The sequence below is a fragment of the Alligator sinensis genome, unplaced genomic scaffold, assembly GCF_000455745.1.
Source record: "Alligator sinensis unplaced genomic scaffold, ASM45574v1 scaffold447_1, whole genome shotgun sequence".
In the NCBI taxonomy this organism is placed as follows: Eukaryota; Metazoa; Chordata; order Crocodylia; family Alligatoridae; genus Alligator; species Alligator sinensis.
Window position 1 is genome coordinate 1,877,910 of NW_005842123.1, and position 12,336 is coordinate 1,890,245.

Here is a 12,336-nt window from a genome sequence, read left to right on the forward strand (position 1 = left end):
CCCAAACTGTTTTTAACTCTGCCCAAAAAGGTTCATCTGCAGTTATATCTTAGCACCACAGGAAGCTTTTTAGTTGGCTTTTAAATTAATTCATATTAATGATGATAATTGTCTTGTCTTCCCTGTCCTTCCAGGATGTACTGAAGCTGAAACCTTCTGTCTAGTTATAGTGCTCTCTTTCAAACTTCCACCTATAAAAATAATAATACTATTTCCAAATCTAGTCCTGGTTTGATTTGTTTCATACAAACTCTCAGTCCTCATTCTGTTGCATGAATAATATGAGTTTTATGCCAATTCTGTAGCTATTACTCAGACAAAATTCCCATTCAAGTCAATGTAAATACCATTGGATGACGGATGTCTAAGGCAAGCAGGAACAGATCCCCAGTCGCTTATTGATGCCAAAAAGGTTGGAGTTGCTCCTTCAGTGCAGGCTGTTCATGTCAAGGGTGCAAAATATATAAATGCTTCCCTTGCATACTGTTTGCTAACAAATGCTATTCAAATATATATCTAAGAATTATAAATTATAATATGCAATTTCTAGAATGCTAGATTTAAAACCTAGAGAATTTCCATATTTTACAACATAATGAGAATATATTATCTTGTTTTCTTCCAGACTACATCTTGTTAGGGAAAATATTCTATTTCTGAATTATCTTACGGTGTAGCCTGCATTAGAATGTACAGTTATGCCTTCCTGTCACACCATGATAAATGACCATTGGCATGTGGAAGCTTTCTCAATTGCATTTGCTCTTTTAAGGCTGTTTACATCATGGTTTAATTCAGATTTTAAAAGACAGTGATGCTGAAGAAGCTGACTGTAATAGGATGATAGTGTGTATGGCCCTACCAAGAGAAGCAAAGGTCCTGTGAATCATGCTGTTACCAGTGAACTGCATCCCACGTGAAGATGCATTGTTAATTATTGATGAGTCAAATGAGCAGGTGTATTAAGTTTAGTACCAACCTTGAAATAAGTAATCTGTAGGGGTGTGTGAAGCAGGCCGCATTCTATTTGGATTTGGCCCGATTCAAGGGGCAGTGATTCGATTTTTTTTTTATTCAGATCACTGTCCCTATTCGATTCAGCTGAATCTGAAGATTCAATGCTGATTTGGAGAATCAGAGATTCGGCCATAGACACAGCTTTAAATGTTTTTTCTACATACTTCAAGGTACCAGCCACAGCTTGTGAACACTAAGATGGTGGGGCAGATGGAGCGTCCCACAGGAGTGCAGGGGGATCCTGCATGTTTGGTGGCAGACCCACCCTTGTGCCTCCCCGGCTCAGTGATTGGCTGTGGGGGGACCCCAGGTGCCCCCCCAGACCCAGGAGGCACCAGTCGCCCAGCCAGGGGGCAGGGGGAGGGTCCGCCACCAGGCGCACTGGGGACACCCCCACGCTCCTGTGGGACGCTCCATCTCCTGAATTGGGCTGAATCTCTGCCAAATCAAATCAGGGACTGAAGCTTCACACAGCCCTACCTACTAAAGCCTAGTATATTGTTAACCTTCTTGGCAACAAGGACCCATTCTTGGCTCGTTTTCAACTTACTGTCTCCTGTAACACCCAGGTCCTTTTCTCCAGAGCTGCTGTGTAGCCAGTTGGTCCCAAACCTGTAGCAACGCTTGGGATTTTTTCATCCTACATGCAGGACCTTGTTGTCTTTATTGAACTTCATGAGATTTCTTTTGGTCCAGTCCTCTAATTTGTTGAGGTCTCTCTGAATCTTAGCCCTACTCTCCAGCATATCTTACTATCCTCACCCCCAGCTTGGTGTGATCTGAAAACTTCTTGAGAGTGTACTCCATCCCATTTTCCACATTGTTGATGAAGATATTGGAAAAAAACAAAAACAAAAAAACAGCCCCGGAACCAGCCCCCTGGGCACTCCACTTGATACCAGCTGCCAACTAGACATGGAGCCATTGATTACTACCCTTTGAGTTTGATGATCTAGCCATCCTTACAGCCCATTTATCCAACTTGTACTTACATAGCTTTCTTGAGAGAATGTTGTGGGAGATAGCATCAAAAGCCTTGTAAAGTCAAGGTATATCACATTCATTACTCCCCCTGCATCCACACAACCAGTCGCCTCATCATAGAAGGCAATTAGGTTGGTCAGGCATGACTTGCCCTTGGTGAATCCATGTTCCTAACCACCTTCTCTTCCAAGTGCTTAGAAATGGATTCCTTGAGGACTTGCTCTATGATTTTTCCAGGGACTGAAATGAGGCTGACCAGTCTCTAGTTCCCACATCCTTTTTCCCTTTCTTAAAGATGGGTGCTATACCTGCCCTTTTCCAATCATTTGGGACCTCTCCCAATTACAAGTTTTCAAAGATAATGGCCAGTGGTTCTTGCAGTCATATTGGCCAACTCTCTCAGCACCTTTGTGTGTATTGCATCCATCCCTATGGACTTGTACATGTCCAGCTTTTCTAAATAGTTTCTAACCTGTTCTTTTATCACCTCCACCCCAAACTGTGCTGCTAGGTGCAGTATTCTAAGAACTGATCTTGCCTGTGAAGACTGAGGTAAAAAAGGCATCAAGTACTTCAGCATTTTCTACATCATCTGTTGTTAGGTTGCCTCCCCCATTCAGTAATGCACACACACTTTCCCTGATTTTCCTCTTGTTGCTGACATACTTGTAGGACACCACTTTTTTTACCCTCCATGTCCCTTGCTAGCTATGACACCAATTGTGGTTTGGCCTTCCTGGTTTCTTCCCAACATGACTAACAATACTCTTGCCTGAGTATCCACTTCTTGTAAGCTTCCTTTTTGTGTTTTAGCTAGCCGAAGAGTTCCCAGCTAAGCCAAGCAGATCTTCTGCCATACTTGCTAGTCTTTCTGTACATTGGGATGGTTCATTCCTGTGCCTTGAGTAGGGTCTCTTTAAAGCACAGCCAGCTTTTCTGGACTCCTTTCCCTCTCAGTTTGGCCTCCCAGGAGATCCTGTCCATCAGTTCCCTTCAGGAGTTGAAGTCTGCTTTTCTGAAGTTCAGGGTCCTCACGCTGCAGCTGTCTTTCCTTCCTTTCTTCCCTGTTTGGGAGCAGTGGATCAAGAAGAGCAAGGCCCCTAGTTGGCCTCTCCAGTTATTATACCAGGAAATTGTCCCCACCACTCTCCAAATACTTCCTGAGTTGCCTGTGAACTGCTGTATTGCCCTTCCAACAGACGTCAGGGTGGTTGAAGTCCCCATGAGAACCAGGGCCTGTTATATGGGAGCTCCTGCTAGCAGTTTGAAGAAAGCCTCATCTACTGGTCTGGTGGTCTATAGCAGATATCCACCCTGACACCACCCTTATTGCTCTTCCCTCTGACCCAAACACAGAGGCTTTCAATAGGCCTATCCTCAGTTTTATACTGGATCTCTGAGCAGTCCTACAGCTTTTTTACATAAAGAACAACTCCTTCTTTTCTCCTCTCCCTGTCCTTCCTGAACAGTGTGTGAGTTCCTGTAAATAATAAAAGTTGCTTCCACATCACAAGTCTCATCAAGATACTATAGACTGCATGTAGCAGCTCAGTTTCCCTGAGCCAGATAAGTTGCTGCCAAGTGCTCAGCCTCTAATTCCTTAGAGGCTGCAAGAGGGTTAACACTAGACTCTGCCCCTTCTTACTGGGCCAGAGAGAAGTTGGAGCCATTCTGGTAGTTATTAGAGCACAGTATCTCCATGGTTCTACCCCAGTAAAGAAAATTCACCTTTTCTACTTTAGGCATGCACCTGAATTTTGGAGGGCTAATTTTTGAGGAACAGGTGTATATGGTATACAAGTAAATATGTTATGTATTTATTTATATATTACTCTTTTTAAGATGTAAAAAATAACAGTAAAATGTATGTATTGTCTAGTCAACTTAGGATTCCTGATTTCCCCAGTCCTATGGTAAATTCTAATTCTGTTTCTGCTACTCTGTTACAGTTTTGCTGTAAATCATTTGTAATGTCACTGTACTTCTTACAGTTAATTTTTTCTTAATTCATCAGACGAGTGAAGGATTATTTAATGGTTTCATAGCTCCTTAATCTGCCTTTGTGGTTCAGTGGTAGGATCCTTGTCTGCCATGGGAAAGATCCAGGTTCAGTTCCCAGTCATATGCGTAACTACAGCTATCAAGCTGCCGAATGTCTGGACTTCTGATTCTATCTTAACTGTCTAAAGTGGGGATGGGAAGGTCTGGACCCATCCATGCTCCTGCCTAGGTGTACACATCAAAGGTCCTGGTGACCTCTCATGCATGTGTCATGATCCAGAAGGATCATGTAGTTCCTTGAAAATGTTAAGTCCTGTATAAGCAGCAACTTTTATTTTTAAAAAGAAATTTTTGTTGTTGTAATCTATTGTTAAATAATTACTGAAAGAACAAATATTATTTCAGGAAAAGTTACAGAGTGGCCAAATTTCAGTTGCTGCCTGATGGAGATTTGTTTAGCATTGAAATGAGTTAATAACAGGATCTGAACAAGCTATGGAATTTCTTTCTACCTCCTAAAGCTGGCCTGTACTCTCTGTCCTCTCTTCAGTCTATTTCAGTGATGAAGGCTGGTTTATTGCTGTTGTTTTTGCCCACATATTGTTTGAATAGAGAATGAGTCAGAGCAGTAGTGAGATATGTTGAACAGAACACTGCCCTGATTGGTGTGTGGCTCTGCACTTCGTCCATGGATTTGAAAAAAAGACAAACATTGTGGTGATTACCTAGCAAAATCAAAGAGTTGACTGATATTGTAATGTATTTCAGTTATGTTGTTCATATTCAGGGAAGTGGCAAACAACTTGTCCCTGGACTGTAAAGGTGAGAGGTTTTTTCATTCAAACGGTAGTTAATTCTGCTAGCTGTCTGGACAAGCTCTTATTTAAGGACATGTTTCTCTGACACTTTGCGTTGTTTAAGTCCTTCACTAGAGCTGTGTAGGGGGTTGTAGGTAGAGCAACTTTGCAAGGAAGGCAGTGCACCCTTGAAAGTGTTATCTACTCTGGCTTTACATAGGCGAGTGTGGAGTACTGCAGTGGAGGCAGGGTAGTGGAGCTGCCAACAGGATTAAAGAAAAAACATGCATAGAACATGACCTCACCATGCCTCTCAAGTAGGTATAGAAAGAATGCAATTATTATTTCAGCTATATATAGGAGTTTTCTGTAGCCTGGAGTTTGCAGCATTGCCTCTTGGCCATGGAATTTGTGGACCTTGCTTCACCTACCCAGTTAAACTCATACTCCATTTCTACATAGTCTTATTTACTGGCTTGTTGTGAAAGATAGCAGCCACTTCCTTCTCCTAGGGAGTGGAAAAATTGAAGGAGTTGTGAGGATGGAATTTGCTATTTAAATTTGTATGCAAGGTGACAAGCTAGGGATGCTCCTTCATGCAGTCTTGTAAATGGTTTCTTGAGCTTCTAGATATACCTGGCTGCATAGCCACTTTGGGCATCTTCAGACCCTTTTGACCCACCCATTTTGACAAAGCACAGTACTGTTCTGGGAATGCAAACACCCTTCACATGATTGCTTTGTACTATAACTCTTATTACAGCCTCATGTGTGAACCTCTGCACCCAGGTGAACTTTTCCTTGCAAGTTCATAAAGTACAGGTTTATTGGAAGTGTTTTGAACTAAGCTAGACAGATATCCATCAGCGATAGTCTGTAAATGCACATCATCCTCAGTGCAGGGGGTTAGACTTGATAAAGATGCTCAACCTTTTGGCCTCATGGGCCCAATGAATGCAACAGGGACAGTCTGTGGGCTGTATATCTTATAGGGTCAGTGCACAGAGTTGGGATTTGCATGCTCAGATATGGACCTGCACCTCTTTGGCCCAGCTCCACATGCCCAGATCAGGCTCTGTGCCATCTAGACTCAGTCTTGCATGCCTGGATTGGGGTCTGCTTGCGCAGATTGGCCACCAAGCCACCTGAGCTTAGCCTGGTACAGATCAATACCTGGCTGCGCAGGTGTTGGTGCCAGCTGCACAGCTGGTATCACCAGCAGGACTTTGGCTTCTTCAATCATGGGGTGTTGTTCCAAGAAGAAGCATTTCTGGGAAGAGATGGGACCCACCTGAGAAAGAGAGGGAAGAGCATCTTTGCAGACAGGCCTGCTAACCTATGGAGGAGAACTTAGTTTAAAGTTTGCCAGGGGATGGAAACCAAAGCCATGAGGTAAGTGGGGAAGTAGGAGACCTGGAGGCAGAGCAAGCAGGAGGGGACAGCAGTGGAGGTGTTCTCATACTTCCTGAGAAATGAGGGCAACCAACTAGTTACCTTAGGTACCTGTACACAAATGCATGGAGCCTGGAAAACAAGCAGGAACAATTGTAAGTCTGTGCACAGTCATGGAACTATGACATGATTGGAATAAGAGACTTGGTGGGGTAGCTTGCATGACTGGAGTACTATCATGGATGGGTACAAACTGTTCAGAAAGGACAGGCTGGGGAGAAGAGGAGGAGGAGTTGTGTTTTTATGTAAAAGAACTGTATGATTGCTCAGAGCTCCAATATAAAACTGGAGATAGGCCTGTCGAAAGTCTCTGGGTTAGGCTGTTGTTGTAGTGGGTGTCTGCTATAGACCACTAGACCAGTAGGAAGTGGTGGATGAGGCTTTCTTCAAACAGCTAATGGAAACTTCCTATCACAAGCCCCGGTTCTCATGGGGGACTTCTTTCACCCTGATATCTGCTGGGAGGATAATACAGCAGTGCACAGGCAATCCAGGAAGCTAGAGTGGTGGGGACACCTTCTTGGTGCAAGTGCTGGAGCAGCCAGCTACAGGCCATGCTCTTGAGCAGCTGCTCAAAAACAGGGAAGAATTGATGGGAAATGTAGTAGTGGACAGCAACTTGGGCAGCAGTGTCTATGAGATGATTGAGTTCAGGATCCCGAGGAAAGAAAGGATGGCGAGCAGTAGTGTAAGGACCCTGGACTTCAGAAAAGCAGACTTCAACTCACTCAGGGAACTCATGAGTAGGATCCCCTTGGAAGCCAGTCTGAGGGGAAGAGGAGTCCAGGAGAGCTGGCGGTACTTGAAAGAAGCCTAACTATGAGTGCAGGAACAAGCCATCCTGATGCGCAGGAAGGCTAGTAAGTATGGCAGAAGACCAGCTTGGCTTAGCAGGGAACTCCTCAGTAAACTAAATCACAAAAAGGAAATTTATAAGAAGTGGTAACTTGGACAAATAAATAGGGAGGAGTATAAGAGCATTGCTCAGGTATGCAGGGATGAAGTCAGGAAGGCCAGAGTGCAATTGGAGTTGCAGCTAGCAAGAGATGTGAAGGGTAAAAAGAAGGGTTTCTACAAGTATGTTGGTAGGAAGAGGAGAATCAGGGAAAGTGTGGGTCTCTTACTGAATGGGGGAGGTAGCCTTGTGACACAGGATGCAGAAAAGGCTGAAGTGCTCAATGCCTTCTTCAGCTCAGTCTTCATAGGTGAGGTCAGCTCTCAGACTACTGCACCAGGCAGCACAGTTTGGGGAGTTCAGTGGTAAAAGAACAGGTTAGGAACTACTTAGAAAAGCTGGATTTGTACAAGTCCATGGGGCCAGATGGGATGCACCCAAGGGTGCTGAGGGAGTTGGGTGATGTGATTGCAGAGCCACTGGCCATTATCTTTAAAACTTTATGGTGATCAGGAGAGGTCCCAGATGATTGGAAAAGGGCAAACATAGTGCCCATATTTAAGAAAGGGAAAAAAGAGGATGCAGGGAACTACAGACCAGTCAGCCTCACCTTATTCCCTGGAAAAATAATGCAGCAGGTCCTCAAGGAATCCATTTCTAAGGACTTGGGGGAGAAGAAGGTGATTAGAAGCAGTCAGCATGGATTCACCAAGGGCAAGGCAGCCTTCTATGACGAAGTGACTGGCTTTGTGGATGTGGGGAGACCAGTGAATGTGGTGTACCTTGATTTTATTAAGGCTTTTGATATGGTCTCTCACAACATTCTCGCAGGCAAGCTAAGGAAGTATGGGCTGGATGAATGGACCATAAGGTGGATATAAACCTGGCTGGAGCTTCAGGCTCAAAGTGTAGTAATCAATGGCTTGGCTTCTAGTTGGTAGCTAGTATCAAGCGTAGTCCCCCAGCAGTTGGTCCTGGGGATGGTTTTGTTTAATGTCTTCATCAGTGACCTGGAAGATGGCATAGTGTGGACCCTCAGCAAGTTTTCAGGTGACACTAAGCTTAGGGGAGTAGTAGATAAACCTGGCTGGAGCTTCAGGCTCAAAGTGTAGTAATCAATGGCTTGGCTTCTAGTTGGTAGCTAGTATCAAGCGTAGTCCCCCAGCAGTTGGTCCTGGGGATGGTTTTGTTTAATGTCTTCATCAGTGACCTGGAAGATGGCATAGTGTGGACCCTCAGCAAGTTTTCAGGTGACACTAAGCTTAGGGGAGTAGTAGATATGCTGGAGGGTAGGGTTAGGATTCAGGGTGACCTAGACAAATCGGAGGATTGGGTCAAAAGAAATCTTATGAGGTTCAACAAGTACAAGTGCAAAGTCCTGTATGTAGGATGGAACAATCTCATGCACCAGGACAGGCTGGAGGCTGACTGGCTGGGCAGCAGCTCTACAGAAAAGGACCTGGGGGTTACAGCTGGCAATAAGCTGAATACGAGCCAACAGCATATTTTTTTGCCCTTGTTGCAAAAAAGGCTAATGGCATACAGGGCTGCATCAGTAGGAGTGTTGCCAGCTGGTCAAGGGAAGTGATTATTCCTCTCTGTTCAGCACTGGTGAAGCTACATTTGGAGTAGTGTATTTAGCTTTGGGTCCCCCAGGATGTGGGCAAGTTGGAGAGAGTCCAGAGGAGGGCAACAAAAATAATTTGGGGCTGGGAGACATAATTTATGAGGAAAGACTGAGGGAACTGGACTTATTTAGTCTAGAGAAGAAGAGACTGAGTGGGATTTAATAGCAGCCTTCACCTGCCTGAAGAGGGTTTTGAAAGAGTATGGAGCTAGACTGTTCTCACTGGTGGCAGATGACAGAACAAATTGCAGCAAGGCAAGTTTAGGTTAGATATTAGGAAGAATTTTCTCACTAGGAGGGTAGTAAAATACCGGAACAGGTTACCCAGGGAGGTGGTGGATGGAGACATCCTTGGAAGTTTTTAAGATCTGGCTAGACAAAGCTTTTGCATGGATTATGTAGTTGGGGATGGTCCTGCTTTGAGCAGGGGGTTCAACTAGATGACCTCCTGAAGTCCATTCTAACCTTAACTTTCTATGATTCTATGGTGCAACTGGATCAGGTGCAATTGTACCTCCTTGGTCCAGCCCCACGCACCTGGATATGGATTCCCACATGTCAAGAATCCAGGTCCACACCTTGCTGGCCCTGCCCTGTCAGTCCCACCCACCCAGTCTATCATGCAGAGCCATGTTGTCCACCCACAGGTTTTCCCTCTGGGTCTGGAAATTTGGCAGCAGGAGAGTGGCCATTAATGTCATCACTGATTCCCTACCACGAGATTTCCAGACCTGTAGGGAGTCCAGCTGGCCAGATGATGGTTTGGATAGGGATGATCCTACCTCAGCCAGGGGGTTGGAATAAATAACCTATAAGAGGGCCCTTCCAGCCCTATATCTCTGTATGGTTATGATGCATTTCCGTAGGCTGGATATGGCCCAACAACCAGGGGTTGAGTGCCCCTGGACTAGATCATATTAGGACCTTTCCAAAGCTACATTTCTGTGATTCTGTTTCTGTGATTTTTTTTTAAGTATATTACATTTTATTAGGAGATCACTTGCAAGAAAAAAAGTGTTTACCCAAAAGGTCTACAGAACTTAAAATGTTCTTTTGTCAGATTTATCCACATACTTAGAAAATTGATTCTCTAAAAAACCTTGAACTGAACTGAAGAGATTTTATGGTAGCTATGTAGATGGTGTTATAGCTATGTAGTCCTTTGTACCTCATGATGGATTTGGGGTGTAGATAATGGAAAAAGGTGTTGATTTATCAGTTTCAAATGAGTTATGAGGACAAAGTTTCAAATTACCTGCTAGTTTAGTAGAATCAGTTAAATATGTTACAACTAGTAAAGAAAATGCAGCTGTTGTGACAGTAAAATATTTTAACGGTTTAAAATGACTCCCTTTTTAAAAAAAGAATATGGGATTCCTGAATTGAAAGAAAGGATGAGTTCTGTATAATTGTTTAATGAAAATAGCATATTGCACTTCAAATGTGAATTCATGTTTACCTTTTATTTATTTTTTTTAGAAATATATCTTTTCTTCAGTCTTGTAATAAATTATCTGTTGCCATATTCATATTTTAACATGTTTCAGATTAAACAAAAAATGACAAAATACTTCAAGTTAATTCAATTGCTGTATTTTTGTGACTTGTTTGGAAAGGCTGTAAGAATCTAAGAAACTTGAATTTTTCTCTCTGTTTAACCTCAGGCTACAAAGGATTTCCCCACATCAGAATTGGATTGTTATACATTAATAACCTATAAGAATAATTTCCCTTCAAACTTATTGTCTTGACTAGATGATTGAGATCCTATTGTAATTTTAAGAATCTTTAGTTTGAATATGTGGAAATGCAATATTGAACTAAACATTTCCCAATAATTTGATTAGCCAGAATTTAATCTGGATAGAAAAGTTAGTCAGAGTATTTGTATTGTCTTTTTAGCACATGAAATAATTATTGCCTTAACTTTATGCCATAAATCAGAATCTTTTTTTGTACACAGTAGGGGCTTATCTAGAAAGTCATAAGGGGGCATTTATGTGAATGGCATATCATTAATAAACTTTTATCAGGTTTGTGTTTTAGAATTGCTTCAGGTGCCTTGGGATGTGCTGTATAAATTTTAAGCAAAACTGTCAAATGGTGATTAATATCAATATTTTTTTAAATGAATAGGAATATACCCAGAAAAGAGACCTAGACAAATTATTTGTTTCCTTTAACTCCCTTTTGTGTTTTTAATATGGTTCCTTTAATATCAAGTTTTAATTGAGTCATAAGATATTGTTTTTTTTTTTATGCAACAGCATACAATTTGCAATGTTTCATCAACATTTATTATAAAGTAATTTTGGCATTTCAGGTTCTAGTCTTGCTTAGAAGATGGAAGTTATTAGCAGTTGTACAGTTCAAAGCAACATTTTTTAAAATGACAACTATTAATATTACATTGACTTGCTGCTCCCACAGAGAAATATACTCTTAAATACTATCATCCTCATAATATACTACTAATATGAACCAGTCAAATATGACACGGTTCATTTTATAGTAGGGTCATTGTGCTCTTGTAGCCATTATGGTCCAGGGAATCAGCCAAAATCAGGGTTTGCTTGGTAATATTTTTATTGGGTCTATTATGGTTGGGAAAGATGTTAGACAAGCTTTTAGACATGATAGTTTATATAGTTGGTCCAAGCAAAATTATTACCAAACACTTCAGAACTACTAGCTATCCTCTCTGAGAACTTTCAAAGGTTGGGTAAGTCCCAGATGATTGGAAAAGTGCAAGTGTATCCACTTATGCCAGGCCAGCAGCTCTTGGGTGGCTCGGGACCATGTTACCCAAGTTCAGGCCTTTACTGGTTTTGGCACTCTGGTTTGCTAAATGCTTTTTTTCCCTTGGGAGGTCTCCTCCTGCTTGCCTGTCATGTCTTGGTTTTAAAATGAAATAAGGGAGGTTCCTTGTGTGTTATTGACCACTGTCAGGTGTGCTCAATACAGACATTTCTTGGGGCTCCTCCTCCCCTATGCTTTATCCATATGCCAACTGTAATTAGTCTGCAGTTTGGTGCTAACTGTTCGAGATCTGTGCAGCCAGCCAAACCAGATGATCTCCTACCCTGGTGGATACTTTTTTATGAGACGGGCAGTATGTTGCAATTGATTGGTCTTAGTGCTACTGAGGGTTAGCATAAGTAATCTCATCAAATGGTCCAATCATAAGGAAAAAACTGAAACTTAAATCGTAATCAGGGTCACGGTCCATCCAAACCCAAGACTCAGAATTAAATTATGAACTCGTTAATTCATTAAGGTTCCATCACCAAAGTAAGAACGGCTCCTGCGCAGTTCCTGGGACCATCCTGAGTCCTCGATGTGCTGTCAGGTCCTCTCAGCCCTGCAGTGCCCTGATGGACAGGATGAGGTCCCAGACAAAGCAACAAAATAAAAGTGGACACAAAACAAGAAAAGAGATGCTGTAGTGATCAGCTTCACTCACATGTCCCTCCGATCACCAGGCCTTTGGGTCCTGGGTTCTTCTTTTTCCCGGGTGACATTGGCACTAGGACACGGGAGATACCCCCTCTGGGCATCCCGTC

The 12,336-nt window shown here is 42.7% G+C and overlaps 1 protein-coding gene across 3 annotated transcripts in view; it reads left to right on the forward strand.

Annotated features, from left to right (window-relative positions):
• Positions 1 to 12,336, forward strand: part of PLEKHA7 (pleckstrin homology domain containing A7) — a 194,695-nt gene that overhangs the window by 36,447 nt on the left and 145,912 nt on the right. The gene's annotated exons all lie outside the window — the stretch shown is intronic.